Source organism: Danio aesculapii, chromosome 14 (assembly GCF_903798145.1).
Source record: "Danio aesculapii chromosome 14, fDanAes4.1, whole genome shotgun sequence".
In the NCBI taxonomy this organism is placed as follows: domain Eukaryota; kingdom Metazoa; phylum Chordata; class Actinopteri; order Cypriniformes; family Danionidae; genus Danio; species Danio aesculapii.
Genome location: NC_079448.1, coordinates 51315113 through 51325342, shown reverse-complemented (window position 1 = coordinate 51325342; position 10230 = coordinate 51315113). Strand labels below are relative to the sequence as shown.

The 10230-nt window shown below is 33.2% G+C and overlaps 1 protein-coding gene across 1 annotated transcript in view; it reads left to right on the top strand.

Annotated features, from left to right (window-relative positions):
• Nucleotides 1-3998: 3998 nt before the first annotated feature.
• The window catches only part of sfxn1 (sideroflexin 1), a 33606-nt gene continuing 27374 nt past the window's right edge, over nucleotides 3999-10230 (top strand). The window contains exon 1 of the mRNA XM_056472948.1: nucleotides 3999-4086. The gene's annotated coding sequence lies outside the window, so the exon portion shown is untranslated. The remainder of the gene's footprint in view (nucleotides 4087-10230) is intronic.

Here is a 10230-nt window from a genome sequence, read left to right as displayed (position 1 = left end):
ATTTTCAAAACAATTATCGTAATATTTACAATATTATAACTTAATATTTAGCAAAATGTTAGAATTGTATCCACTGTGTAAAAATTATATGCTGGATAAATTGGCGGTTCATTCCACTGTGGCGACCCCAGATTAATGAAGGGACTAAGCCGAAAAGAAAATGAATGAATGAATGTTGTAATTATATCGAATAATAAAATCCTGTAATAATCTAGCAATAAACACCAGTGCTCAGTGGTGATGCCATTTATTCATGTTTTGAATGCAAAAATAACTCATGAACTGAAATAATTAATTAAAATATTTAAAACATCCTTATTAAAATTCGATAAAAGCGTAACAAAAGCTCTTTTACCATTACAAATCCTTTAATATTTTGCATAACATGAATAAAACATCCGCAAGAGGGAGCCATTTTATTAGCCCTCTTAACTAAGTCTTGCTAATTAAACCTTTATTCTTTAAAGGGGTGATTTGTTTATAATAATGATGATAATATTATTATCATTTTAAGTTATTTTGCTTCAAGAAGCTTCTGATATTTCGAAAAGGCCTTTTGGAAGTAATGATATAATCAACAGCTTCAATCGTCTCTATGTGCAGTGATTCAGTTTCCATAGCCGTCAGTGTGTGATACACAAATTACATGCCAATTTAAGAAATGGCCGATTGTAGATTTACTTTGTAAACAAAATCCATACACACGTATTAAACTGTTTTGTAATATGTTGTTTATCCTACTAAAACCCGTAATGTCATATAAACTTGATTTGGGAACATCTCTGAAGTACATTCAGTACTAAAAAGACATTTGCGTTCATTTGATTTCATAATAAAAGTCTTTTCGTTGACTGACTATTTCTTTTTATGTAACTTGTTATAAGCAAGCATTTAAAATTGGGTTGTTGATTCTTTCTCTTTTTACTAATGCCTTTGATTGCGACTCGAATTTTATGTTAGTCTTTAGACTTTATTTCGAACATGTAACCCTGCTGAAAAAAACAGCTTAAACCAGCCTAGGCTGGTTGGCTGGTTTTAGCTGGTTGACCAGGCTGGTTTTAGAGGGGTTTTGCCCATTTCCTGGCTGGTTTCCAACCAGTTCCAGCCTGGTCTTAGCTGGTCAGGCTTGAAAATGACCAGATAAATCGAGATAAAACCAGCTTGACCAGCCTGGTTTAAGCTGGACAGAGCTGGTTTGGGCTGGGCTCCTAGCCTGGCTAGGCTGGTCAAGTTGGTTTTAGCTGGTCATCTCCCAGCCTGACCAGCTAAGACCAGGCTGGAAATGGTCAAAACCCCTCTAAAACCGGCTGGTTTAAGCTGTTTTTTTTTCATTAGGGAAATAATAAATACATAACTACATTTAATAAACAAAGCGTAATACAACACATTACAACTGTAACTCACATGTCCGAAAATATATAGTAAGAAGCAAATGATAATTTAATCCTAGCTCTTCTCCACTCTGAATCAATTATAACTAGCAATCCAAACGATATTATCTACAATCATCAAATTAACGCAACGCATCCGTCATCTCATTCTTATCCTAATACACTTGTTATGTTCTAACTATATAGACTGTAGGAACACCAACCAAACCAGTTCTTCTTAAACATTCATTCTGAATAGCAGAACAGTTGTCTATAAAATATTTGGTGACAACTTGTTTCACTGGATAAATTAAATTCATTAGTTTATATACTCACCGACAACTTTTTTAGGTACCGGGTTGGTTCCCTTTTGCCTTCAGAACTGCCTTAATCTGTTGTGGCAGAGATTCAAGAAGATACTGGAAATATTCCTCAGAGATTTTGCTCCATTTTGACATGATAGCATCACGCAGTTGCTGCAGATTTGTCGGCTGCACATCCATGATGCCAATTTCCTGTTCCTCCACATTCCAAAGGTGCTCTATTGGATTAAGAACTGGTGACTGTGGAGGCCATTTGAGTACAGTGAACTCATTGTCATGTTTCTGAGATGATTTACGCTTTATGACATGGTGCGTTATCCTGCTGGAAGTAGCCATCAGAAGATAAGTACACTGTGGTCATAAAGGGATGGACATGGTCAGCAACAATAGTCAGGTAGGCTGTGGCGATGACATGATGCTGAATTGGTACTAATAGGCCCAAAAAAAAAAAAATCCTCCACACCATTACACCACCACCAGCCTGAACCGTTGATACAAGGGAGGATGGATCCATGCTGTCATGGTGTTGATGCCAAATTCTGACCCGACCATCCGAATGTGGCAGCAGAAATGGAGACTCATCAGACCAGGCAACGTTTCTCCAATCTTCTATTGTCCAGTTTTGGTGAGCCTGTGTGAATTGTAGCCTCAGTTTCCTGTTCTTAGCTGACAGGAGTGGCACCCGGTGTGGTCTTCTGCTGCTGTAGGTTCCGCCTCAAGGTTGGATGTGTTGTGTGTTCAGAGATGCTCTTCTGCAGACCTCGGTTGTAACGAGTGCTTATTTGAGTTACTGTTGCCTTTATATCAGCTGGAACCAGTCTGGCCATTCTCCTCTGACCTAATAAAGTGGCCGTTGGGTGTGTGTCATTTCTTTAACTTTATTGGTGCAGTATTTACTAGGTCAATTCCAACCTTTTTCTCCCATTTAATCTGCTGAAATAATCCCAAAAAGGTTTGCATTAAGGAAACAACGTGGTTTTGCATAATTTAAATGTAAAAGTTATTACTTAACCACACCATCGATACTTAACTAATTAATATGTAATAATAAACTCGTGCTTTCATGTTATGTGTTTTTTTATTATAATGTACAGTTTCATTATACAACAAAATCATTTCACATTCCTTAGAAGGATTAAACGAGGAAAGAAAAATTAAATAAAAGAAAATAATAATCAAAAAAGAGGCTACATAATGATCAAATTACACACAAATGTATATATATATATATATAGATATCAAATTTAGTTATTAACAGAAGTTATTAAATGCACTTTTATAACAGAAAATACACATATACAAACATTTTATGCAAAAAAGGAGCTCAGATTGACCGTTTTAATAGCTTTTCTATTTGGTTAGCTTTTTAAAAAATCACTTTTATACATAATTTAATCTCTTTTTCTAGCACTATGAAGAACTTTTGCAAACTTGCATTCGTGTATGTAAAATTTACATAATAACAGAATATAATAAAATAAAGCGACGCGGTGGCACAGTGGGTAGTATGTTCGCCTCACAGCAAGAAGGTCGCTGGTTCGAGCCTCAGCTGGGCCAGTTGCTGTTTCTGTGTGGAGTTTGCATGTTCTCCCTGTGTTAGTGTGGGTTTCCTCCGGGTGCTCCGGATTCCCCCAGTCCAAAAGACGTGGTATAGGTGAACTGGGTAAACTAAATTGTCCATAATGTATGTGTGTGTGTGTGTGTGTGTGTGTGAATAATTGTGTTTGGATGTTTCCCAGTAATGGGTTGCAGCTGGAAGGGGATCCGCTGCGTAAAACATATGCTGGATAAGTTGGCGGTTCATTCCGCTGTTGGTACCCCAGATTAATAAAGGGACTAAGCCGAAAAGAAAATTAATGAAAAACAATAAATATAGTAAGTTTATAATAAAACCAGCATCTTTAAAAGCGCGATCATTAACATAACCCAAAATCACGTTTATAAGATAAGGAACATGTTATTTTTAAATATTTCGAGCAATAAAAGGTTCAAATTTAATCCCAAAAATGTTAATTATATTGGCAAGATCATGACAAATGTGAAATAGTTTCACAAAAAAAGCATTTTAACTCGATATCAATTTTAAATTTTTGTAGAAATATTTGTGTAAATGTATGCATTAATTTAAACGATATTTCTTTAGCCTGATTTAAAATGAAATATTTTTGAGATAATGACCATATTCGAGTCCAGTTTACTTTATTAATGTCACATTGTCAATGAGTTAAACTATAAACCTTTATTTTGAAATCTGAGCGTCCTCTCTGATTGGTCGGCGTTTGCTGCAGGGTGCTTCACACTCATTCGTAAATACCAAATTAGCGTCAGTGCGCGAGTCTCATCTGATATCCGCTGCTGTGATTCCCTGACGCCGAGATTTGCACTGTTGCACTGTAAGTAACCGGGCTGTTCTTTAGACATTATCTCCACAAATGTCATCCTCAAGACATTGTTTTAAATCTCCTTTCCCCCCTGTCCGCATCAGAATGTAAAGCTGGATTTGTGGAGTGGATTTGTGATGTGGCATCCAGAGGTTGATGGAGAGATGCACAGCTGGAGTTGCACTGATGCTTTTACTGATAAAATTAATATTTATTAAGATCTATAATATGGAATATACCTCTAATATATATATTTTATAATGATATTTATAAATAATATCATTCATATTTAGGTTTATGACATATTGGAAGCCTCAATGGAAGCCACCTAACCGGTACTGACTGGTTTTGAACCATTCTTTGCCATTGGGGTACAATTATGAAATTATAACTGTTGATTTTATAACGACACACAATCATAAATCATTTCATTTCTCTTGTATAGTTTTGGTGTTTAAAGAGAATTGATGTTTTAAAATATAACCTTTAAAGGATGCATGAATACTAGGCTTACAGACTGATGAAAGCTCAATATTGTGCAAGTGTTTGGGGAAAGTGTCATAAACGCGGAGAGTCGGTTCAAAGTTCATTCCGGATCAAGAGGCCCGATTATCGATTAATATCTTATCACTGCAATGTACAACGCGGTGCTCTGATGTTTACAGGCTTGCGAAGCATCATTTGTGTGTAGTCTTCCTTGCTGTGTCCGATTCGTGAATACATTTTTGAGTAGGATCTTTCACGAATCGCTTTCACTGCATGAATACATTGGTGATAAGACGATTCTCGGTTCAGTGAGTCAAATGTTAATTCGTTTATTCTAAACGATTCAATCCGAAGTAATTCGAATCAACATTTGATTCGAGTGATGAGGCGATTCTCAGTTGATGTTGTGACTTTTTACGGTGAGACGATTCTCGGTTCAGTGAATCAAATGTTTATTTAAAACGATTCAATCCTAATCTTTTCAAATTTGATTTAAATGTTGAGATGACTCTCAGTTGGCCTTTTCTGTAATGAGACCATTCTTGGTTCAGTGAATCAAATGTTTATTTAAAACGATTCAATCCTAATCTTTTCAAATTTGATTTAAATGTTGAGACGATTCTCAGTTGGCCTTTTCTGTAATGAGACCATTCTTGGTTCAGTGAATCAAATGTGAATCAAATAGCATTAATTGTTTTATTAGTAAAATTATAACTGAAAATAAGAAACTGAATTGTGATTCGAATGATGAGACGATTCTCAGTTGATGTTGAGACTATTTTCTGTAATGAGGCGATCCTCGGTTCAGTCAAATGTGTTAAATGTTAATACAAAATTCGATCCAAATAATTTCGAATCAACATATAATTCTAACGATTAGACGATTCTGTTGATGTTGAGAAGATTTTCACTAATGAGACGATTCTTGATTCAGTGAGTCAAATGTTGATTTGAAATTATTCAATCTGAATCATTTTGAATCCACATTAAATTCGAACAATTAGACAATTCTGTTGATGTTGAGATGGTTTTTGGTAATGAGACCATTCTTGGTTCAGTGAGTCGATTTTAAATGATTCAATCTGAATTACTTCGAATCAACATTTAATTCGAATGATGAGACAACTCTTGGTTGATGTTGAGACTATTTTCAATAATGAGACGATTCTTGATTCAGTGAGTCAAATGTTGATTTGAAATTATTCAATCAGATTCATTTGGAATCAACATTTGATTTGAATGATGAGATGATTCTCTGTTGGTGTTGAGAAGATTTTTGGTAGTGAGACGATGCTTGTATCAGTGAGTTAAATGTTCATTCAAAATGAATCCCTCTGAATCATTTCAAATCAACATTTTATTTGATTGAGATGATTCTCGGTTGACATTGAGACGATTCGTGTTGATTCGAAATGACTAAAATTGTGTATACACAGCGCTCAGCATAAATGAAGACACATCCTTCACAGATGAGGATCATCTCATAACTGAAAAATCAAGAGAAACATAAAAAAAATCATAAAATTGTGTCGAAATTTAGTAGTTTGTAATTTATTTTCGATAACTAATTAGAATTGAAATGTATTTTAAAGATGTTTGGTGACCACACTATTGTTAAATGGACATAACGGTTTAATATAACGTATTATATTAAAATATGGTCTATATTCACTGAAAAAATAAAAAATATACATTTTCAAAATGAGTGTACTTATGTATGCTAAGCATTGTATGTGTATATAATCATAGATAGGCCTGAGCATGTATTAAATCCCATTGCAATGTCAAAGATCACACGATGACATTTTTCTTTTCAAAGCTTTTTAATTATCTATGCATTTTTAATCAAAATGTTCATAATAATGAGCTGGACTTTCATAATAATGGATAATGAGCTGGACTTTCCCTCATCACCGATTCTCATTATAAAGGGGAAGCAGCACAATCCACATTGCATCAGACTCGCTCAGAGCGAAGTCATCTCGTGTGAAACACATCAACCATGATGTGATTTTAAAAGGGACTCACACAGTTTTATGGTCAAGTCTAGATGGGATACACATGCGGATACATCAATATAGCATCACACTGTGTGATGATAAATAAGATTTTTACATTACTGTGAGGGTAGGTTTAGGGTTGGGGTAGGAGTAGACGTTAATAAAATACAATTTAATGGGTCATTTCATAAATAATATGAATAATACTCTGTATAGCTACTGTTTTTACATTACTGTGATGGTTGGGTCTAGGGTTGAGGTGGGGGTAGATGTTAATAAACCACAATTTAATGGGTAATGTAATAAATACTATGAAAAATACTGGGTATAATTACTGTTTTTACATTACCGTAAGGGTTGGGGTAGGGGTAAACATTAATAAAATACAATTAATAGGTGATTTCATTAATAATATGAACAATACTCTGTATAATTACTGTTTTTATATTACTGTAAGGGTTAAGTTTAGGGTTAAGGCAGGGGTAGATGTTAATAAAATACAGTTAATGGGTCATTTCATTAATAATATGAATAATACTCTGTATAATTACTGTTTTTACATTACCGTAAGGGTTGGGGTAGGGGTAAACATTAATAAAATACAATTAATAGGTGATTTAATTAATAATATGAATAATACTCTGTATAATTACTGTTTTTCACATTACTGTAAGGGTTAAGTTTAGGGTTAAGGCAGTGGTAGATGTTAATAAAATACAGTTAATGGGTCATTTCATTAATAATATGAATAATACTCTGTATAATTACTGTTTTTACATTACTGTAAGGGTTAAGTTTAGGGTTAAGGCAGGGGTAGATGTTAATAAAATACAGTTAATGGGTCATTTCATTAATAATATGAATAATACTCTGTATAATTACTGTTTTTACATTACTGTAAGGGTTAAGTTTAGGGTTAAGGCAGGGGTAGATGTTAATAAAATACAGTTAATGGGTCATTTCATTAATAATATGAATAATACTCTGTATAATTACTGTTTTTACATTACTGTAAGGGTTAAGTTTAGGGTTAAGGCAGGGGTAGATGTTAATAAAATACAGTTAATGGGTCATTTCATTAATAATATGAATAATACTCTGTATAATTACTGTTTTTACATTACTGTAAGGGTTAAGTTTAGGGTTAAGGCAGGGGTAGATGTTAATAAAATACAGTTAATGGGTCATTTCATTAATAATATGAATAATACTCTGTATAATTACTGTTTTTACATTACTGTAAGGGTTAAGTTTAGGGTTAAGGCAGGGGTCGATGTTAATAAAATACAGTTAATGGGTCATTTTATTAATAATATGAATAATACTCTGTATAATTACTGTTTTTACATTACCGTAAGGGTTGGGGTAGGGGTAAACATTAATAAAATACAGTTAATGGGTCATTTCATTAATAATATGAACAATACTCTGTATAATTACTGTTTTTATATTACTGTAAGGGTTAAGTTTAGGGTTAAGGCAGGGGTAGATGTTAATAAAATACAGTTAATGGGTCATTTCATTAATAATATGAATAATACTCTGTATAATTACTGTTTTTACATGACTGTAAGGGTTAAGTTTAGGGTTAAGGCAGGGGTCGATGTTAATAATTTACAGTTAATGGGTCATTTCATTAATAATATGAATAATATTTTGGTAAAATCACTGTTACATTACTGTGATGGTTGGGTCTAGGGTTGAGGTGGGGGTAGATGTTAATAAAACACAATTTAATGGGTAATGTAACAAATACTATGAAAAATACTGGGTATAATTACTGTTTTTACATTACCGTAAGGGTTAGAGTAGGGGTAAACATTAATAAAATACAATTAATAGGAAATTTAATAAATAATACGAATAATACTCTGTATAATTACTGTTTTTCACATTACTGTGAGGTTTGAGTTTAGGGTTAAGGCAGGGGTAGATGTTAATAAAATACAGTTAATGGGTCATTTCATTAATAATATGAATAATACTCTGTATAATTACTGTTTTTCACATTACTGTGAGGTTTGAGTTTAGGGTTAAGGCAGGGGTAGATGTTAATAAAATACAGTTAAGGGGTCATTTCATTAATAATATGAATAATACTCTGTATAATTACTGTTTTTCACATTACTGTGAGGTTTGAGTTTAGGGTTAAGGCAGGGGTAGATGTTAATAAAATACAATTAATGGGTCATTTAATAAACATATAAATAATTCGTGTTAACTTCCAACCACAGCTGTATCCCTTCTAGCAACAACCCAGTTTATCCACTGAGGGAAATGCATGACTAGGCCTGTCACAATTGTTGTGCAATACTCGGAGATGACCTCAAAAAATTAAGTAATAAAGTCCTCCAAAAAATAACAATCCCTCGCTGAATCCTTCCAGCAAACATACCCAACTGGTTCCGAAAGACACATGAAAATAACAAAGGCAGTGTGAAGCTTAAGATGGTTTATTTATGTTTACTGAAGTATAAATATATTTATTTGAAACGGTCAATTTATGTTTATTAAATTCACATCTATGCTTATTTTCAAAATGTAGGAATTGATGTGTTTCCCAGTTTGTACACAGGCTACCAGCAGCTGTGAGATTTCACTGTTGATTTTTTTAATATACAATACACTAGTAGCTAGTGTACTTTTCTTGACTTTGAAGTAAAATAAAGGAGTATTGCAATAAATTGTTTTAATTAAATTTAAGTCTCCTTAACCTCTTACTGTACCTATTGCTTAAGCATAGAATAGCAAAAAAAACAACAACACTTGTGTCAAGCCATCAAAACCGAACCAAAATCAGTGTTAAAAAAAAAAACGGGGTATGTATTCAACCGTAAGCTAACTGTATTGTTGCATAAATAAAATATGACAATGACCTTTTTAACATCAAATTATAGAATCTTAACAACCTTAAGAATACTAAGGATTATATATGGTTTATTAGCTATATGGTTTATTATGCAGTTATATAAGCTTTATATAATCAGTGGCATCAAATGATCTCAAAATGACAATAATATAGCTTATGGCAACAACTTCTTTAACAATATAATCGCACAACAAAAATTCCTTATAGTAAAGACTTTCTGTCCATCCTCCCTTTATTCATACAGATGCACCGTCAAAATCAAAATCTCCCAAAGCTGCACATTTAGTTCATTTAATTCTGATGCTAATGAATGGTTTTATCTGAATCTCAACCTTAAAGCATTTGATAACTGCTACCAGAATAAAAGCTTCACAACCTTCACTTTCTTTTTAAGAAAATGATGCAATGAAAGTGAGCATTTACTCAGACGGACAGGGCTTCCTCTCTTCTTGAAAGTACTTGAATTTCAGACAGCTTTACAAAACTGCATTACAATCAAACTGGGAATAGATAAGGTTATTAGTTACAATAACTTTTAGTTCCTAATAACTTTAATTAACTAGTAACTAATAGCTTTTAACAGTTATTATATCTAAATGTTGTTAACCTGCAGTTATATAGTATATAGGCAGGGGCAGATTTAACCAATAAGCAAGGTAAGCAGTCGCTTAGGGCACCAGGAAATTTGAGGGCCCCCAAATAAATACCCAATTGTATAAATTATACCTATAAATTATATACAACATCATTTTATATCAAATTTTATGATGAGGGTGTAAAAAAAAGTTTAATGGAAATATT